Raw genomic sequence first — 18,491 nt, 5'->3', positions numbered from 1 at the left:
GTGTTAGGGACGTAGCCTTCCAGAGCAGCGCAGTTTGGGTACTGGCTGGGTGTCCAAGCGCAGGCCTGTCCGGCAGCCCCACCACGGAGGCAGGAGAGGGCCTGAGAGGTGGCGGTGCGGCCAGAGGTGGCCCACAGCAGAGACAGCAAAGGCTGGTGAAGGGCAGTGGGTTCCCGTCTCCCGGCGACATCCAGGGTGGATGCCAGAGGACGAGCTGGGCTGAGGAAGGGGTGTGGTCCTGGGCTTGCCTAAGCGGTCCTGTGACTACAGGTTCCAGTCCACACGCGTGTTGCAGGGAAGTACAGAAGTTTCCCCGGTGTCACAGCATGAGTGTCAAGAGCATGGAGGGTATGAGCACAAACATCCACATCTCTGTCCACCGTCAGCCAGCTGTCAACTGCTCTCAACCACAGAGGTTCACCCCTTGGTGGAAGATGGGTGGTTTGCCACCTAGTATTTAAGAACCATCAGGTGCCATTCTAGAAGAGCCCTCTCGGCATCCCACTCGGGAAGACAGGCATACAACTAGTAGGTATCGAAGTAATTACCCAGAGAAGTTGTTTTTTGAGAAACAATAAAAATTATATAAAAATCAGTGCTGCCAATACAGGGCCTTGTAATAATAATGATCCGTGTAGGGGTTTAGACGAGCAGAATGGCCTTCTGGAATTGCAAGTCTGCGATCCACAGCAGAGGATGTGCGTACGGCCCATACAGTTATTTGCTGAGAAAACGTCACGCTAAATATAATTATTTTCTGAATACCTTCTTGCCGTCTCCAGTGTGCAGCAAGATGGAAATCACCAGGTATCTTTGGAAATCATTCCCGAGTTGGAAACGTTTGGATATTGCAGGAAATTGAAAATTTTACTGGGGGGATGAATTACCCTACTTTTTCATACATTGTGCAACCAGGGCAAGTACATGCAAATCAAATACATTTTCTTTCAGTGGCTGCCATCAGAATCCATTAAAAAAAGGAAAACAAAACAAAACAAACAAACAAAAAAAACTTTGGCACCATCATATCAGAAATAAGTTTGCTTTGAAGGGTAAATAATAGGAATTGGAAAGAATTTTGCTATTGCTTAACCGATACATGCACCTGCAACTGACGTTTATTTTCTCAACTTTGTGGGTTTCTTGTGGCTAAATTAGAATCTCCCAAGGACTTTCCCTGGCCCCCCTGCACAACTGTGGTCAGGCACATGTGTGGCTTCTAGCGGACCGAGGGGCGACGGGGCCAGGAGGGCAAGCAGGTACAGCCTCCGGGGTGGAGGGGCTAGTGCGCTCCAAGCCCGTTATAAATCACTTTGAACTCGTCTCTGGCTGGCTACACACATCTTGCCAAGTGGACCGAGTCACTAAGACATAATTGATGCTGTACGTACGTGTAAACATTAGTTATCTTGATTTCGAATATCCTAATAAGGCAAAAATGGATATATTTTCCACATGATTCACTCAAAAATATTCTAACCCTTTTCTCTGATAATTCGTCTCTTACTCTGTGCTGGCTCATTCTGCTTCTTGGAGTGTTTCTTATTTCTCCTCCAGAAGAGACGAGATCAGGGCACCTGGGTGGCTCAGTTTAGCGTCTGAGTCTTGACTTCGGTCGTGAGATCGAGCCCTGTGTCGGGCTCCACGTTGGGCATGGAGCCTGCTTAAGATCCCCTCCCTGTCCCTCGGCCCCTCGCCCCCCTGCTTCTCTCTCTCTCTTTCTGTCTCTCTCTCAAAACAAAACAAAACAAAACAAACAAAACCACCTTCTGTGAGCCTGCAATCAGGGGTGGCTGGAGGCAGAGGTGGCCATAGGGATAGAAGGCAGGTACACACCAACGTCTTCTTTCCAAGTCACATTTCATCGCAACTTTTGGGTCTCCAGCCATGGACAGAGGCCCTGGTAACCCAGAAACCGCACTCGCTATGTCCTATGCCATAGTTGTCCTTGTATCACCTCTGGCACCTCATCACTAACATTTGAAAGTCTAAGGCCATGAGTTGAATAATGATTAACAAAGACTAACTGTTTGTGGAGTTTCCCTGACTGGAACAACTCAGGTGGAACCCATAACAGAGGTCACGGGAGATGGGACCCCCACTGTGAAGAGAGCAGCTGACTCAGACTCCGGGGACTGGGGGTGTAGGCATCCCCACGGGGGGAGGGAGGTAAACAATCTGCACTTTCAGACTCTCTAGCTGCTCCGGGTCATAACACCTGATGTTTCAGCAGGACCATCTGCAACAGGCTCACCAGAAGCCTGCTGGAGAGCCATCACTTATTAACTACTTATTCCTATTATTAATTGGCCCCAGGTGAGAAATGAGGCAAACAAGGATGAGAAGTTTGGGGAACTTGCTGGAAGTCACTTAGAGCCCCTTAGAGGAAAAGCTGGAATCCAGAGCGGAGGGCGGGCGGGTGGCGTCCAGCACATGCACCGCTCTGTCCCTCCGTACGCTTGGTAGGTGCTCTGCTCCGTCAACTGCCCTCAGTGGATGGCAACCAGCTTAAAAGAAGCAGCACGCCTGGTCCAAGCCGCTCCTTCCAAAGCGACAAAAACACAAAAGGAATTCAGATCTTCACTTTGTGTCTCCAAGATGCCAAGGGGAAAGTAGACAAGAGTGGAGAAGCAAACTTTCTTTAATGTCCTGCTCTCTTCCCGGTCATTCCTCACGTCGCTCCGCACCTGACGACTCCAGATAAGCCCCTGGAGAAGCTCGCTCTGAAACCCAGGCCGCCTGACTCCCAACCTTTCCTGCTGTCCTATAGGGCACAACGTGTAGATTCTCTTCCTGCTAGACGTGCTTTCTCTTTCAAGATCTTCACTGCTTTCTCTATGGTCCAGGCTGTGAACACACACACACACACACACACACACACACACACACACTGACGGGCACATACACCATAGCCAAGTCAGAAAGAATTTTCCCATGCACGACAGATGGTGACATTATTTTGTCCCCGGTCAGCCCACTTGACCTTTTGGTTCTCTGCCCTGAGGATCACCTTCAAGGGGTCTCGGCCTGAAGAAGCAGTTTTAGGGTGTTACATATGCCTATTATTTTATTTGTTTGTTTCTGATTTTGTTTCCTAGAAACGTTCGATTTTGGTTTGCTTTGTTCACATAAAAGATTTCTTTCTGTTCAATAGTATAGCCCACACTTCTGCAACGTAACTCTCGGTGATTTTCTCTTAAATTTTCTCTTCATCGTCTTGGCTTTGTCTTTGTCTTAGCATTGGTACAGGTTGAATCGCACGTCTCCCTCGCCCCCCAACCAAATTCACGCATTAAAGTCCTAACTCCGCTATGTTGAAATGCCACCTTATCTGGAAGGAGGATCATTGCAGATGTAATGAGTTACCATGAGCTCATATCAGTGTAGGTTGGGTGCTAATCTGACATGACCGTGTTCTTATAAAAAAGAGAAATTGTGACACAGAGGCACACACAGGGAGAATGCCGGGTGAACATGAAGGCTGGGAATGCGTAGTGTTTCTCCAAGCCAAGGAGCACCAAGGATGGAAACCCGGGGAGAAGGACAGACTCTCCCTCACTGCATCAGAAGAAATCATTCCTCCTGCGATGCCTGGGCGGCTCAGCAGTTGAGCATCTGCCTTCAGCTCAGGGCATGATCCCAGATCCAGGGATCGAGTCCCGCATCAGGCTCCCTTCGAGAAGCCTGCTTTTCCTTCTGTCTGTGTCTCTGCCTCTCTCTGTGTGTCTCTTATAAATAAATAAAATCTTAAAAGAAGAGGAGGAGGAGGGGGGGAGGAGGAGGAGGAGGAGGAGGAGAAGAAGAAGAAGAAGAAGGAGGAGGAGGAGGAGGAGGAGGAGGAGGAGGAGGAGGAGGAGGAGGAAAAGAAGAAGAAACAACCAGCTCTCCTGACACCTTAATCATGGACTTCTGGACTCCACAGCTCAGACACCCAGTTTGTGACGCTTTGTTATGCAACACTAGCAAACTAATACAAACTAACACTAATAATTTCATAATTTTTTTCACCCTTTACTCTTACATTTAGTTGTCATTCTTATGTCACATTTATTTCTTCAGTTTGATTTTAGCTCTCTGAATATTTCAATCTTTTGATATTCAAACTTTATATCTGCTGTTTTCTTTTTTTATTCTTCGGGCCACCTACCATCAGGTGCCTCTGGTCCTCTTGATAATGGATCTTGATAATGGATCAGTTGACTTTTGTCTCTGTCATCAACATGATATATTTTTTAAGATTTTATTTGTTTATTCATGAGACACACACAGAGAGAGGCAGAGACACAGGCAGAGGGAGAACCAGGCTCCCTGCGGGGAGCCCAATGTGGGACTTGATCCCGGGACCCCGGGGTCACGCCCTGAGCCGAAGGCAGGCGCTCCACCACTGAGTTACCCAGATGTCCCAACATGATTTTTTCTCATTGTAGTTGGAGGACAATGGTACAACAGACCTGTGACCCCTACAAGCACCAGGGGTAGCTGGTGCTTTTTCTTTTTCTCTCTCTCTCCAATTTTCCTTAATGGATCTTCCAACTCTTTCAATATTGATCTTCTCAATATTTTCAACCTGTTTATCTTGAGACTCTCAAGCCAAAATATTTTCCCTACCACCATTATGATTTTCTTTGCACAGATTAAACACTGGATTATTGGAATACGTTGTTTTGTTAAGTCATGGTTATGTTGTACACCAGCAAGGCCCTTTTAGAGAGAAAGCCACTCCATGGCCACACAGGGGGCTGTGCTCTGATGGCCAATGCTAGGTTTAACGCTCCAAGCTTGCATCTTGAACTTTTAAGCTTCTGCACTGGGCCCTGTAATCATGCAGCTAGTTCTGTTTGGAGAGGAGCATTTTCTAAAAGCCATAACTTTGTATCTTTAACTGCTGGGTGCCAAGAAAGTTATACACGTTTTGTGTTATATGATAGCAGGTCCATCAAGAAAGGAGTATCCGTGTGAGGTGTGGGAAGGATGTCCTGAATTTCCCACTTGATTTTCATGGGAAAAAGCCCAAATGAGGCTCTGGGGTCAGCCTTTTCAAGCATTTCTAGGCAGCCTGCCTTGAAAGCAGCATGTTTCCAAGAGGACTGGAGCTCATCAATACACAAAAACATGTTTTTACAATCTTCAATGCCTAAAAGGGAAGATTGAACAAAAAAGATTTTTTTTTTAAGATTTTATCTTTAAGTACTCTCTACATCCAACATGGGGCTGGAACCCACAATCCTGAGTTCAAGTTGCATGCTCTACCAATTGAGCCAGCCAAGTGTCCCAAACAAAAAAGAATTCTACAGTAGGTTGAGGGGCTGTTGAGTGTCATTTCAACTCTTACTGGGTATTTGGAAAGATCACCAGGGCTGTAGACTTGGTAAATTTCAGGACCTCAAACCCCAGAGCACGCCCCGGAGCAGCCCTGGGTCCCCTGTGTACCCCATACTACAGTGCTTCTTCCCCCACTTCTCTCCACAGACACAGTCCCAGCCACCACCAGCAGTCTGAGCCCACCTTGGCTTACCTCCTGCCCTGTCGCCCCGGAGATTCAAAAGTCCATCTTGACCTGCTGGTTAGATCCCTCCTTCCCTCCTTATTCTTTCCAGACCCTTGCCCTATGTGCCCCTGCCATAGCCAGACTGACCTCTGGAAACACAGCAACATCCACTTTCTCATCAGTAGTGTCCTCAAAGAATGTCTCCTTGCTCTGCCGGGATTTTCAGAATGGGCTTCCCTGTCCACTGTCTTTCTCCCCTGGATTTCTCACCGCTGAACAAAGCCAGTCTCCCCAACCGGGTGAGGGGCCCTCTGCCCCAACACAGGCTTTGACCCCTGACACAGATTCCCAGCATGCTCTAGTTTCCTCTTATAAAGCAAAGCGGAAAGGAACTCATCAATATGCAAAAATGTGTTTTCATAGTCTCTAAAGCCTGAAAGAAAAGACTTTTTTTTAAAAAAAAAATAATGCTGTAAGAGCTGTTGGATAACTTTTCTTTCTCTTTTATCCTGAAAGTTTCCTAAATATTTTGGTTTTGTGTTAACAAACGAGAAAACTGTGTTTTACTTGCCAAACATTGAAAAGTTCATTTGGCAAATAAATTCTTAAGAACATCTAATACATTTTTGGGAAATAAAGATAATGAAGTGAGACATACCCAAAAGAATATCACAAAGCAAAACAACGATGGTAAAAAAAAAAAAAAAGAAGAATTAAAACAGTACAGTGATGGCCCAGAAATAGGGCAAAACACATTATAAATAAATGTAACATGTTATAAAGGTAAAGTTACAAATTAGTGAAGAAGTGAAAGATTTTTCAGCAAAACCATATGTGTGAAATTGACTAAGAATTTGGGAGACAGAATTAAGTTCTTACTTTTCATCTTAAACTAAAATGAACTCCAGACAGTTTAAGGATTTGTATAAGACAAAGCCTTAAAAGTAATTTTTTAAAAAGTAGCAAAAGATTTATATCACATCAAGGTGAAAAGGGGACTTAAAATCTCAACACCAAAGACAGATGTGCCAACAAGACCATTTTGACCAGGATTGCCAGACATTTACGAGGCCAGAAACACAGATTACAAATGGCAGCCCACGTATCACATGTGTAAATATCCAAAAGTTATGTCAAGCTAACACATTGTTAAGTGAAATCTGTTTTAGACTAATATGACAAATAAACTGTCATAACAAACAACAAAAACAAAAATTTGCATAAAGCTATGGTTTTCATATGATTGGAAGCTGGCAAAATATCAAAGATGGAGTTTAATAATCATTATGTTGTGTCTGGTGTTCTGTTGCTGAGCCAGCAATATTTGGATGAGTCATGCAACAAATATGTACATAACAAATAAAACATATTTTTTCTATAAAAATGATTTCCTTGCCTTCACTTCAGAAAAAAATCACGGTACTATTTTTTTTAATTTCTACATAATTTAGATTCCATTGACATTAATGATTGAAGGGATTAGAAAGTAAAATTTAGGGGATCCCTGGGTGGCTCAGCGGTTTGGCGCCTGCCTTTGGCCCAGGGTGCGATCCTGGAGACCCGGGATCGAGTCCCATGTCAGGCTCCTGGCATGGAGCCTGCTTCTCCCTCCTCCTGTGTCTCTGCCTCTCTCTCTCTCTCTCTCTCTCTTTCTCTCTGTCTATCATAAATAAATAAATCTTTTTTTAAAAAAGTAAAATTTAATTGCATTCCAAATGTATAAAATTTGAATTATTTTTGTAAGCTTTCAAATAATATTTTTCTTGTAAAACATCCAAGATTATCTATTAAAGGGCCAAATTTTAATTAATGCCTATCAGAATTTTAAATCCTAATTATTTATGTAGAACAGCATTTTGAAATTTATTTTCATTAAATCGTACTAAGTATTTTAATAAAAAAAAAACACTATTTGCAATTCCAGCATTCACTGTCTTTGTTGCCAACATTAAAAAATGGAATCATGCTTCACACTTGGTATGTTTACACGTGTGTATGAGCTACTAATCCTTACAGAGAGAATAATGTGTGTGTGCATATGTATATAGAGACAAGGAGACTGTGAATTATTTAGTATTGCAACATGTTCCTTGGCTGCCATGTGCAATAAAAAAATGTCATGCTAATTTGGAAATACCTCCAGATTCAAGAACTTGCACATGCAAAGAAGCAAAGAAATGGACACAATCCAACCAATAAATTGTACTTCAATATGCAAGAATGCATTTAATTCATACCCTACAAGATGCAGGTTTTGACCAATCTGTCTTTTTCTCCCCAAATGGCATATGTCCCCTACTGCTCCCTACTCAGGAGCAGAGGCTGTTCCCAACTTTAGCAATTGCCTGACACACATCATCAGGACATGATCACCTTTTGCTTCAAGAATGTAGGCAAGAGGTGAGAAATCTTTTCCTAGGAACATGAATAGTGTTGGTCACAACAGCTGTCATTTAGGATATGGACTCCTCTATACCAATGGCAGGCATTCCCACTACATAAGAGGAATTGGCTTTGACTACATTTTTAAAAATCACTCTCTTATAAAACAAACAATACAAAATATCCATGAATAAAATAAAAAAGCAAACTGAATCTACATGTGCAACATATACAACAAACCAAGGATTAGCATCATTACTACGTTAAAAAAAAAAAAACAAAATTTCTTTTTTTTTTTTTTTTTTTAATTTTTTTTTTTTTTTATTTATGATAGTCACAGAGAGAGAGAGAGAGAGGCAGAGACACAGGCTGAGGAAGAAGCAGGCTCCATGCACCGGGAGCCTGATGTGGGATTCGATCCCGGGTCTCCAGGATCACGCCCTGGGCCAAAGGCAGGCGCCAAACCTTTGCACCACCCAGGGATCCCTTTTTTTTTTTTTTTTTTTTTTTTAATTTTTTTTTTTTTTTTTTTTCAAAATTTCTTACAAATGATCTTGCACATTACACCCCCCACCCCCAAAGAAAAGCATACAAAGATAATAGCATCAAGGGGCACCTGGGTGGCTCAATCGATTAAGCATCAGACTCTTGGTTTCAGCTCAGGTCATGATCTCGGAGTCCTGGGATTGAGCCTCATGTTCTGCTCTGCACTTAGTGGGGAGTGTGTTTCAGGATTCTCTCTCTCCCTCTGCCCTTCCCCTCACTCGTGCACATTCTCTGTCATAAATAAATAAATAAATAAATAAATAAATAAATAAATCCTCAAAGATAATGGCATTAAACAGTTCACAAAAGGAAAATAATATATATATATATATATGTATATATGTCATTCAAACTTATTAATAGGCCTTACCTTCCAAGTAAAAGGGTCTTGATGGAGATCCTTAGTAGTCCAAGCGCCTGCTATTTGTAAGTCTGAGAGAAGTGGGAATGGGAGCCCACAAGGACAGGGGATTTAGGAGAGAACTGTGAAGACACCAGGGATTCAATCTCAGGGGGGCAGGGAAGTGCAGGTCACAGGCCACAGAGAGACCCAGAGAGGAGCAGCCTACCTACTTCACCCTTGGAGTCCAGAGATGAAGGAACAAAGAGGCTGCACTGTTCCCCAGGGTGTTTGCTGGAGCAGTGGATGACTAACCATCATCATAGTTGTTCTGATGGTCCATAAACTCTCAGGGGGGCACTTGTTCGAATCTTGACAGACTCTACTCATTTTCCCAGAGACAAAATATACTTCATGTCTCTTGGGAGGTCACCGGGGCCTCTGAAAGAGTGAGTCAGTAAACTGATGGCTTTGCCAAATGCACATTTGCAAATCAGGGACCCGATGCTATTTTAATTAGCCATGTCCTCTGCTAGCACAGAAATTAAAATCACCCGCTTTTCAGTTATTGGGCTCTACATCTAAAGTGTCACTTCTTTTTTTATAAAACACATAGCTAAAAATTTTCTGCTACCACTATTAATTTAAACTAGCAATAAACATTTAACTAGAATTTCAGGACAAATAGCTAGTGAACCTAAAAATAACTTATTTTTATTTGACATTAACTGTGCTAAGTACCTTTTTGTTTAACAAAGGACTTTAAAAGTCATTATTAAAAGGAAATATTACAAAAGCTAGTTCTTGGAAATCAGCCCATTTGTCACCATATAGATTTATATATTAAATAATAGCAGCCCAGATAAAATTATAACACACTTTTCTCTAAGTCATCCTCTACCTAGCCACATTCTCACTGGAATATTGTGCTAAAGAAAGTAGCATTAATTTTATACTACATTTTCCTAAACTAAGATAATTACAACCCTAGATTTTAGTTTAAAAAAAAACAACAAAAACTATTCTCCATTGATCCAGCAGATTATTGCACTTTGCTACTCTTCTCCCAGACCTCCCACCCACAGACTATCATCTGTACCTCATAAAGAAACACTCTGTGGAAGTAACATTTGATCTTGGAAATAACAGACAAATTGCAAAAAAAAAAAAGTGTTTATCACTTGCCACCTTCAGAAGTGGAAGACCAATCTATTAAAAACTACAAGACACTAATGAAAGCAATTGAAAAAGACATAAATAAATGGAAAGGTATTCCATGTTCGTGGGTTGAATTAATTAATATTGTTAAGATGTCCATACTACCCAAAACAGTATACAGATTCAGTGCAATCCATACCAAAATTCCAGTAGTATTTTTCACAGAAATAGAACAATCTTAAAATTTATATGGAACCATAAAAGACCCCAAATAGCCAAAGCATTCTTGAGAAAGAAAACCAAAGCTGGAGCCGTCAAGCTCCCTGATTTTAAACTATATTGCAAAGCTATAGTAAACAGTATGGTACTGCCATAAAAACAGACACATAGATCAATGGAGCAGAATAGAAAGCCCAGAAATAAACCCATGCATAGATGTTCAATTAATTTACAATAAATGAGCCAAGAATGTAAAGTCAGGAAAGGACAGTTTATTCAATTAGTATTGGGAAAATTGGACAGTCACGTGGAAAATAAAGAAACTAGATTATGATCTTACACCATATACAAGAGTTAACTCAAAATGAATTAAAGTCTTAAACATAAGACCTGCAACCATAAAACTCATGAGCTCCTTGACACAGGTCATGGCAATGATCTTTTGAATCCGGTGTGAAAAGAAAAAGCCACCAAAAAAAAAAAATAAATAAGTGAGACTACATCAAACTAAAAAGCTTCTGTGCAACAAAGGAAACAGTCAACAAGATGTAAAGGCAACTTACTGAATGGGTGAAAAGAATTGCAAATCATATATCTGATAAGGGACTGATACCTAATTAATGTATCATATATACAAAGCAAAAAAACAACTTAAAAATGTGCACAGAAGACCTGGATAGACCGTTTTCCAAGGAAGACATCCAGATGGTCAACAATTGAAACCACAATGAGATAACACCTCCCACTTGCTATAACAGCTAGTATCAAAAAGACAAGAAATTGACAAGTGTTGGTGAGGATGTGGAGAAAAGGGAACCGAGCGCACTGTTGGCAGTAATGCAAATTACTACAGCCATTGTGGAAAACAGTATGGAAGTTCTTCAAAAATTAAAAAGAGAAATACCATAAGATCCAGCAATTCAACTTCTAGGTATTTAACCAAAGAAAATGAAAATGCTAACTTAAAAAGATATCTGCACTCCCATGTTCATGGCAGCATTACTTATAATAGCCAAGGGATGAAAACAACCTAAGTGTCTATTGATGGATAAATGGGTAAAGAAATTATGGTATGCACACACACACACACACACACACACACACACTGGAATATTACTCAGCCATGAGAAAGATGACCTGTCTTTTGGGACAACATGGTTAAACCTAAAGAGCATTGTACTAAGTGAAATAGATCAGATAGAGAAAGACAAATACCATGTGATCTCTTCTACATGTGGAATGAAGAAGAAAGAAGAAGAAGAAGAAGAAGAAGAAGAAGAAGAAGAAGAAGAAGAAGAAAGAGAAAAGAGAAAAAAGAAAAGAAAAGAAGAAAAGAAAGAAAAGAAAAGAAGAAAAGAAAAGAAAGAAAAGAAAACAAAAGAAAAGAAAAGAAGAAAAGAAAAGAAAAGAAAAGAAAAGAAAAGAAAAGAAAAGAAAAGAAAAGAACCCAAGCTCATAGATACACAGAATAATGCATACAAGAGGCAGGAGATGGGGGTAGTAGAAATCAATGAGCTGTTTTGTTTTTAGTTTAAGTAAGCTGAAAAAAATAAATAAATACATACAGTCACTGAAATAACACACACACACAAAAGTCCCAAGATGCTGTTTCACCTTAGGTCACACTGCTGGTGCTGATACACGGCTGTCCTTCAGCAATTGGTCAAAATTCACATCACACCCAACACTTCTGTTTCCTAAGCGTTAAAGATAATAAGCCTCAGGTGCTGGCACATAGTAGGTGCTTGTTAAGTATCTGTTAATGACATGTGTGTTCACTAGACCTGTCGTTATGACTGTTTCTGAGAGATAACACAATACGTTTGTGAGACCTGGAACTGCTGATTTAGGACCAGTTCCACAGGAGAGAAGCCCGTCACCTTGTCACCAGACTGCACTGGGGTGGGGCAGATACCCAGGGAACCTGGGAGATGCTCATTCCAGTGGGAATGTGCCCTGTGTCGAAGGGATGCAAAGCTCTCCAGACATTGCTTGGGAAATCTCCGAGACCATAGAGGGAGGCCTGTTGATGTGTGATGGGAAAAGGTCAGACATCGGGCAGGAAGTGGACACTGGTCTGTGGATGGAGGGGACACAGGGATGTGTTAGGTTTTGCTTGCCGGGATGTACACACCCAGACCCATGAATAGGACAGGGCCATGAATGGACGTGGAACAGACAGACTCATTACAGAAATGAAAATAAGGCCCAAAGCCAAGGTCCAGATGGAATGGCTCAAACCTGCAATGGGCACAGGGTCTTGGGGTTCAGAAAGAAAGGAGGGGTCATTTGTAACAACCCACCTAGTCGGTCAGACTAGTTGCAAAGAGCAAACCTTGCTAAGCCTCTCAGGGTTGGTCTGGCCATGTTTAAATATCTGTCCAAGAAGTAAAATGAATGGGGGCAGAGGGTAGGGGGGCAGGGATGTCCTTGGGACCCAGGCTAAAGGAAGAAGAGGCTCTTTGAGGCTGGGCTACTGAAGTGGGAACTGACCCAGAAATTTACCATTAGACTGATGTCATCCCACCAAGGCTATCACATCATTTACTTTGACCCAACATGATTATAAAAACAGGGAGAAAGGGCAGGAGGCAGTAATTAGGCTTTGTTCCGTACTCGATTGCTTTTAAAATCAAATTTCTCAGTGTACTGCACAAATACACCAAGAGGAGACAATTACAAGGAGACTTTTTGTAAAAGTCTGTTATATAGATTCTCAATTCGCAAATTGCACCTATCACTTCCTACCACTGGTAGGGTAGAATTTTGGAAGACTTTGAAGTGGACAAAAAAAAAAAAAAACAAAAAACCCAAAAAACGACTGCTGTGTGTCCTCTCTAGCACACCTTTCCAAGGTCCCTGCTCACTGTCTTCGAGCTATCTTACAACTCTGTAAGCTGTAGAAATCAATAGCAATGTAAATTATTTTTCTGCCCATAAAAATGCAAATAAGTTGTGTCTCATGGAACGCAATTGATTGCTGACCCATATGCAACTCTGTAAAATCAGTTCTGCATCTTGCCCGCGTTTACCTGCGGGGTGGTCTGAATTCTCCTTCTAACGGGTTGTAACATCCTCCTGGTTCCCTCATTCACTAAGGAGTTGACTAAAACCTCGGGCATGCGTTCATTCTACAGCGGGATGGGAGTCATAATGAAAAGCTTTCCTTTGAAGATTCTGTTTTAATGCCACAAAAGGGGTGAGACTACTCAGTCAATTGGAAAGATGGAAGCTTGTATTTATGTGTCCTGGAACAGAAACAAATTAAATAAAAAGAAACAGCATTTGTGACAGAACTTCTCTGAACCAGTCATTGGGAAGACCTGGCCCCCATCACAGGGCTGACACGGATGGTGAGACCCTGGGCAAGTCCACTTAGCCTTTCCCTGGGCCTAAGTTCTCCCCTCTGGGGAAATGAAGGTGAACCACCCTAGCTCCAATTTCTGTGATCCCACACCATCAAATTCTACTCGATTTGGTTTTGAATACGTGCCTCATGATCAAACACAAACGTAAACCCCTTTCATATCCTAATGCATGAATCCAAACCATCAAATGTTGAGTTGAAATACAGCTTTCTAAATATAAAGCAAAAATCTCTGTTTCCCATCACTGAATGGGAGCGCAGAGTGCTGCCAACAGCCAGACTTCAGTGCAGGCTCTCCTGAGCAAGAGCTACTTCTACGGCTGAGAGATGCTCACAGGACTTTGGACAAAGGGGGCATGTGAGAAGGAGAGGCCCATGCAGGCCGTGCCACAGGCCCAGGGTTCTGTGGCTGTGGTTACCACATCCAGAAGAGAGGTTCTAACTCAATTATCCTACACTAGACCCACAAATTATCATTAGTCAATTATATAATCAACAGACATGACAGCCCTGGCCAATTTTGTTTTCAGAGAGAGAGAGAGAGAGAGAGAGAGCAAGCACATGTACTGCAACAGGAAGCAGAACAAGGGGGAAGAGAGGGGCAGAGGGAGAGGGACAGAGAGAAAATCTTCAGCACGGAGCCCAACACAGGACTCGATCTCATGACCCATAAAATCATGATCTGAGCCAACATCAAGAGTAGGATGTTTAACCGACTGAGCCCCCCCAGTGCCCAAATTTTAATTTGGGAAATTAAATGGCAAATTTTAATTTGCAATGAAAGAGAGGGTATGACTAAATTGTCAAACTGAAGTCCATTAACCTGGAATATATAAATATAAATATATATATATGTATATATATCTTTATATATATGTATAAATATTTGGAACTGCTAACAGTGAACTGTTCCAAATATCCATGAAATTTTTGAAAGTTACTCATTTGCGAATCTTTATTGAGTATTTATAGGCCTAGAATTCACTGGGCAGGAAGGAGGGAGTGGGTGTAGAGAGGAGTTACCAGCTGGCCGCCGCTTTGGGACAGGCTGCCTGTCTCACAGGACAGCTTTAGAGATGCTTTTAGAGGGACTACAGATCTGAACCGTCCACCCACAGGGAGGAGAGAATGGAGCTTCCAGTTTCCATCCCTATTAGCTAAAGCTCTCCCACCAGAACATGCTGCCCTGAACTTGGGGGTTGGGTATGCAGGCACCTGGTGGGTCCTATGTGGTCAATCCTTGGTGACAACAGGGATGCCAAAGGCAAGAGACACGTGGTCCTGCCCTCGGACCACAGGAAGGACTAGACAGCCACCTCGGTGGGTCCCTAAAGCGCCCATGGCCTGGTTCCCTGACCCTGCCAGTGCCACTCTGGTCAGAAATCAAGGCACGTACATAGATGGGGGAGGCACATACATGGTCCAAACACATGGTAACGTTCCCGTGGTCTTCATACATAATTCTATTTGGCTCTGTTTGCTCTCTTCCTTTTTCCATGAGAAAAATGTCCAATCACTCCCATATTCATGCCTCAGAGGAGAGGTCTCGATTTTTTATTCCTCACTTGGCTTCATGAATCAACATGAAATATATTTTAGAACAGTTCTGTAAGGAGAGTCACATTTCCAGCACATTCACAACCCTGGAAAAATCACCTCTTATACAGAAAAGTTCACTGTCATAAGTTTAAATTGTCCCTAGAGCCAGTAAAATCCTGTTCCTAGAACCTGTAGAGATTTTATGACTCGCTTCCTGTTACCGGGGCCCTAAATCTTCCATAAAGGAGTCATTAAAACAGAGGAATGCTAACCAGCAGATGGGCCTCATTCTCCAGCGTCTGGCACAGTGCACGTTTCTATTCGGATGAATGGCAGTGGTTCTTTCTCACCCCTTCCAGGTCCCCTTTGACATGAGTCTACAGCTGGGTGCAACAGAGGCCTGGCCTAATTTCCGAGTCGTTTCTTCAGCAACACTTCCCTCCTTCTTTGGATGTTGACCCTGGTCTCAAATTTTAGGTGTTATGCTTTTGGTACTTTTCGTTGATGCAAAAAATGTGGTGAAGAGCAAACATGAGCTTCCTGGCACATGTTCATCATGGTGGGGCAGATGACTCAGCATGACAAATGAAAAGTACCTTGTCAGTTTTAAAGAGCTGCACAGGGTCAATGGTCCAGGTAACACCACCCTGGAGATAAATTAAATTGCATGCAATAAATCATTCACAGTGATTTTTTTTGTTTGGCCACCAACTGCCACGTGAGCTCCCAGCCTTTCCTTGCACCCACCTCACCTCAGTCTTGGGTGTGTGTCTACCAGGGAAGCCTCATGTAGACCATGTGCAGGTTCTCCTTTCTGTGCTGACCTGCCGCTGAGTGTCTGGTTATGGGCAAACGAAGCTCAGATTCATATTTCCCGCTCCCAAGTAAAACTTTGCAATCTGTGCAAATTTTTCTTTTCTTGCTCCAGGATCCTTTTCTGCAAGGAGGCAAGGAATGATGAACAGTCTTTGCAATGGGTTCTCAGCAGCATTCCGGCACTGGCTCTTGGGTTTCCTAACTCTTGAACAAGGTTGGCTGAAGAGACCTTGATGAAGCGACTTGCATCCCCTTGCCTAAACCATGGCCCATACAGAAATTTGGCTCCTTACCCCAAAGTTCAATCTTACCCAGCTGTAAAGAACCTCAAGGTTGGAGTGTCCTGAGTCACACCTGGATGGCCAACAGTTCTGAGGATCCCTGGGGGAGGACTGAGCTTTGGGAGAACAAGGAGTTTCAGCCTGTAGCCTGGGTCTCCATGCAGATTGACCAATTTGTCCTGATTTGCTAGAGACATATCCAGAGAATTGACTTAGTCTAGGAAAAATGAGACAACTGGTCACCCTACCTGTATTTCATGTCTTCTTCCCTGCTTTAGAGACCATGGAAGGGTGGAAGATACCCTTCCAACCTATTTGCTCCAAAGTCATTAGAGTATTCCAGGGAAAAAATATCTCTTTTCTGAAACAACCTCATCCCTCATCCACAATCAATACGCATGTCCCTATGACCAAGCAAGTCTTAATAAATACAGAAGGGTTAAAATCATACAGTTAGTTTTATTTTCTGATGTGCAAAATATTTGAATGGGCTCTTCACAAAGGAAGATATGTGCATGAACAAAATAATCACGAAACATCCATTAATCATTATTCCACGGGAAAATGGAAATTAAAACCATCATGAAGTACCAATTACACTCACTGAAATACTTAAAAATTAAAAAGACCAACAATACCACATGCTGGAGAGATGGTGGGGCACTGGCATAGGGTCAGCTCTGCACCCTCTTTGGAAAACCAACCAGCAGTTTCTTGAGAAGTGAGACATACACCACACTACACCCTGCAGTTCCACAGCTGGGATTTGTCCAAAATCAAGAAAAGCATTCTTTGACAAAATGTGTGCAGGAGTGTTCATAGCCCCTTTCTTCACAGTTGCCAAACTGTGAACTACAAAACTCAAGTACCCATTAACAGGAGAACCTAAAAAGAGAACACTGTGGTGTATTTATACACTGACTCCTACTTAGAGATAATGTACTGATTCACATAATATGGACAAGTCTGACAAGCACGTGAACCCAGATATGCATTGTATGGCTCATTTGCATAAAGCTGGAGAACCGGCAAATAATCCACAGTTTCTAGGAATTGGCTCCATTAGTGCCTCTGTTAGGCAGAGCATTGACCAAAAGGTGGCAAGAGGAAAGCTTCCAGCTTGATTGAAATGTTATATATTTTGACTGGAATGTTCATTTTGCAACTGTCAAGCTCATGAAACCCAACACTTAGGATCTGAGCACTACATTCCACATAAATTTTTCCGGAGGATACTAAGCTATATTTTTAGGGATGCAAAAGTCAAAACAGAGAAGAGTTCATCACAGAATGAGGGTAGCCCATGTGTTAGAGGGGAGGTAAAGAGCTGTGCTGGGCCAGACACATATTTGGGGGGCAGCTGGGTGGCTCAGTCGGTAAAGCATCTGCCTTTAGGTCCGGTTGTGATCTCAGGGTCCTGGGATCGAGCCCCACATTGGGCTCCCTGCTCAGCGGGGAGTCAGTTTTTCCCTCTATCCCTCCCCTTTGCTCTGCTGTCCCTCCCTCTCTCAAATGAGTAAATAAAATCTTAAAAAACAAACCACAAAAGACACATTTGGGGGCCTTGGAATCCTGGAGCATCCTCCATTCCCCACCTTGGACAGGATTTTTGGTTTCATCATCATTTTAAAACACATATTCACATTTTATGCTGTTTTCTATATGTAGGTTGCATTTGATAATTTTAGACAATTTTTAAAAACTATAGTGGCTAACGCTCCAGTTCTTAGAGGTCCTGCATCTACTTCCACGACTCACACACTTCAGCAACACTGCCATCCCCTCTTACTGCTTACTCACTTCCTTGTACATTTTAACAGGAAGCCGATTAGCCACTAGCTTTTTGTTTCTTGTACTTTACCCTGCAACACCCTCAGGGTTTTAGATTTTCATCAAGTAGTTTATCAGTATTTTCTTAAAGAGTTCCCTAAGAAAATCTAGGCGTTGGGCTAATACAATTGACACATTCCCTCACATATGAACACCAGTAGACAGGTAGATGGGGGGGGGGTGGTAGATGGAGACAAATATAGACATTCCTTAAGGATACTGCGTTTTCAGGATTCCAGGATAATACAATCCTAATTATTTCACTCTGTTAAAAAATCCCAGTTTCTATGGCGATGTACTACCCCAGCCATAACTGCCTTTTCCTGAGATCCCTTATAATTGGACTATGACATTTGGTATCAAATCCGTGATTTGACTGAATAGTACGTCAACTTGACAATGGCTTTTATGGCGAAGTGCAAATGGCTATGCATTCAGATTGTACATCACACACACTTGTAGGGTGTTAAATACTCAGAAAATGGACGTGCTTGTTAGCACTCTCCGGAGCTCAGAGCTGTCCTC

General features: G+C 42.4%; 1 long non-coding RNA gene across 2 annotated transcripts in view; it reads right to left on the bottom strand.

Annotated features, from left to right (window-relative positions):
• Positions 1–1,923, bottom strand: part of LOC121496669 — a 36,346-nt gene extending 34,423 nt beyond the window's left edge. For both annotated transcript variants that reach the window (XR_005989303.1, XR_005989304.1), the window contains exon 1: positions 1,767–1,923. This is a non-coding gene — a long non-coding RNA (uncharacterized LOC121496669). The remainder of the gene's footprint in view (positions 1–1,766) is intronic.
• Between the last annotated feature and the right edge of the window lie 16,568 nt (positions 1,924–18,491).

This window comes from Vulpes lagopus, chromosome 8 (assembly GCF_018345385.1).
Source record: "Vulpes lagopus strain Blue_001 chromosome 8, ASM1834538v1, whole genome shotgun sequence".
NCBI lineage: Eukaryota > Metazoa > Chordata > Mammalia > Carnivora > Canidae > Vulpes > Vulpes lagopus.
Note: the sequence above shows the minus strand (reverse complement) of the source record. Positions and strands in the feature narration are given on the sequence as shown.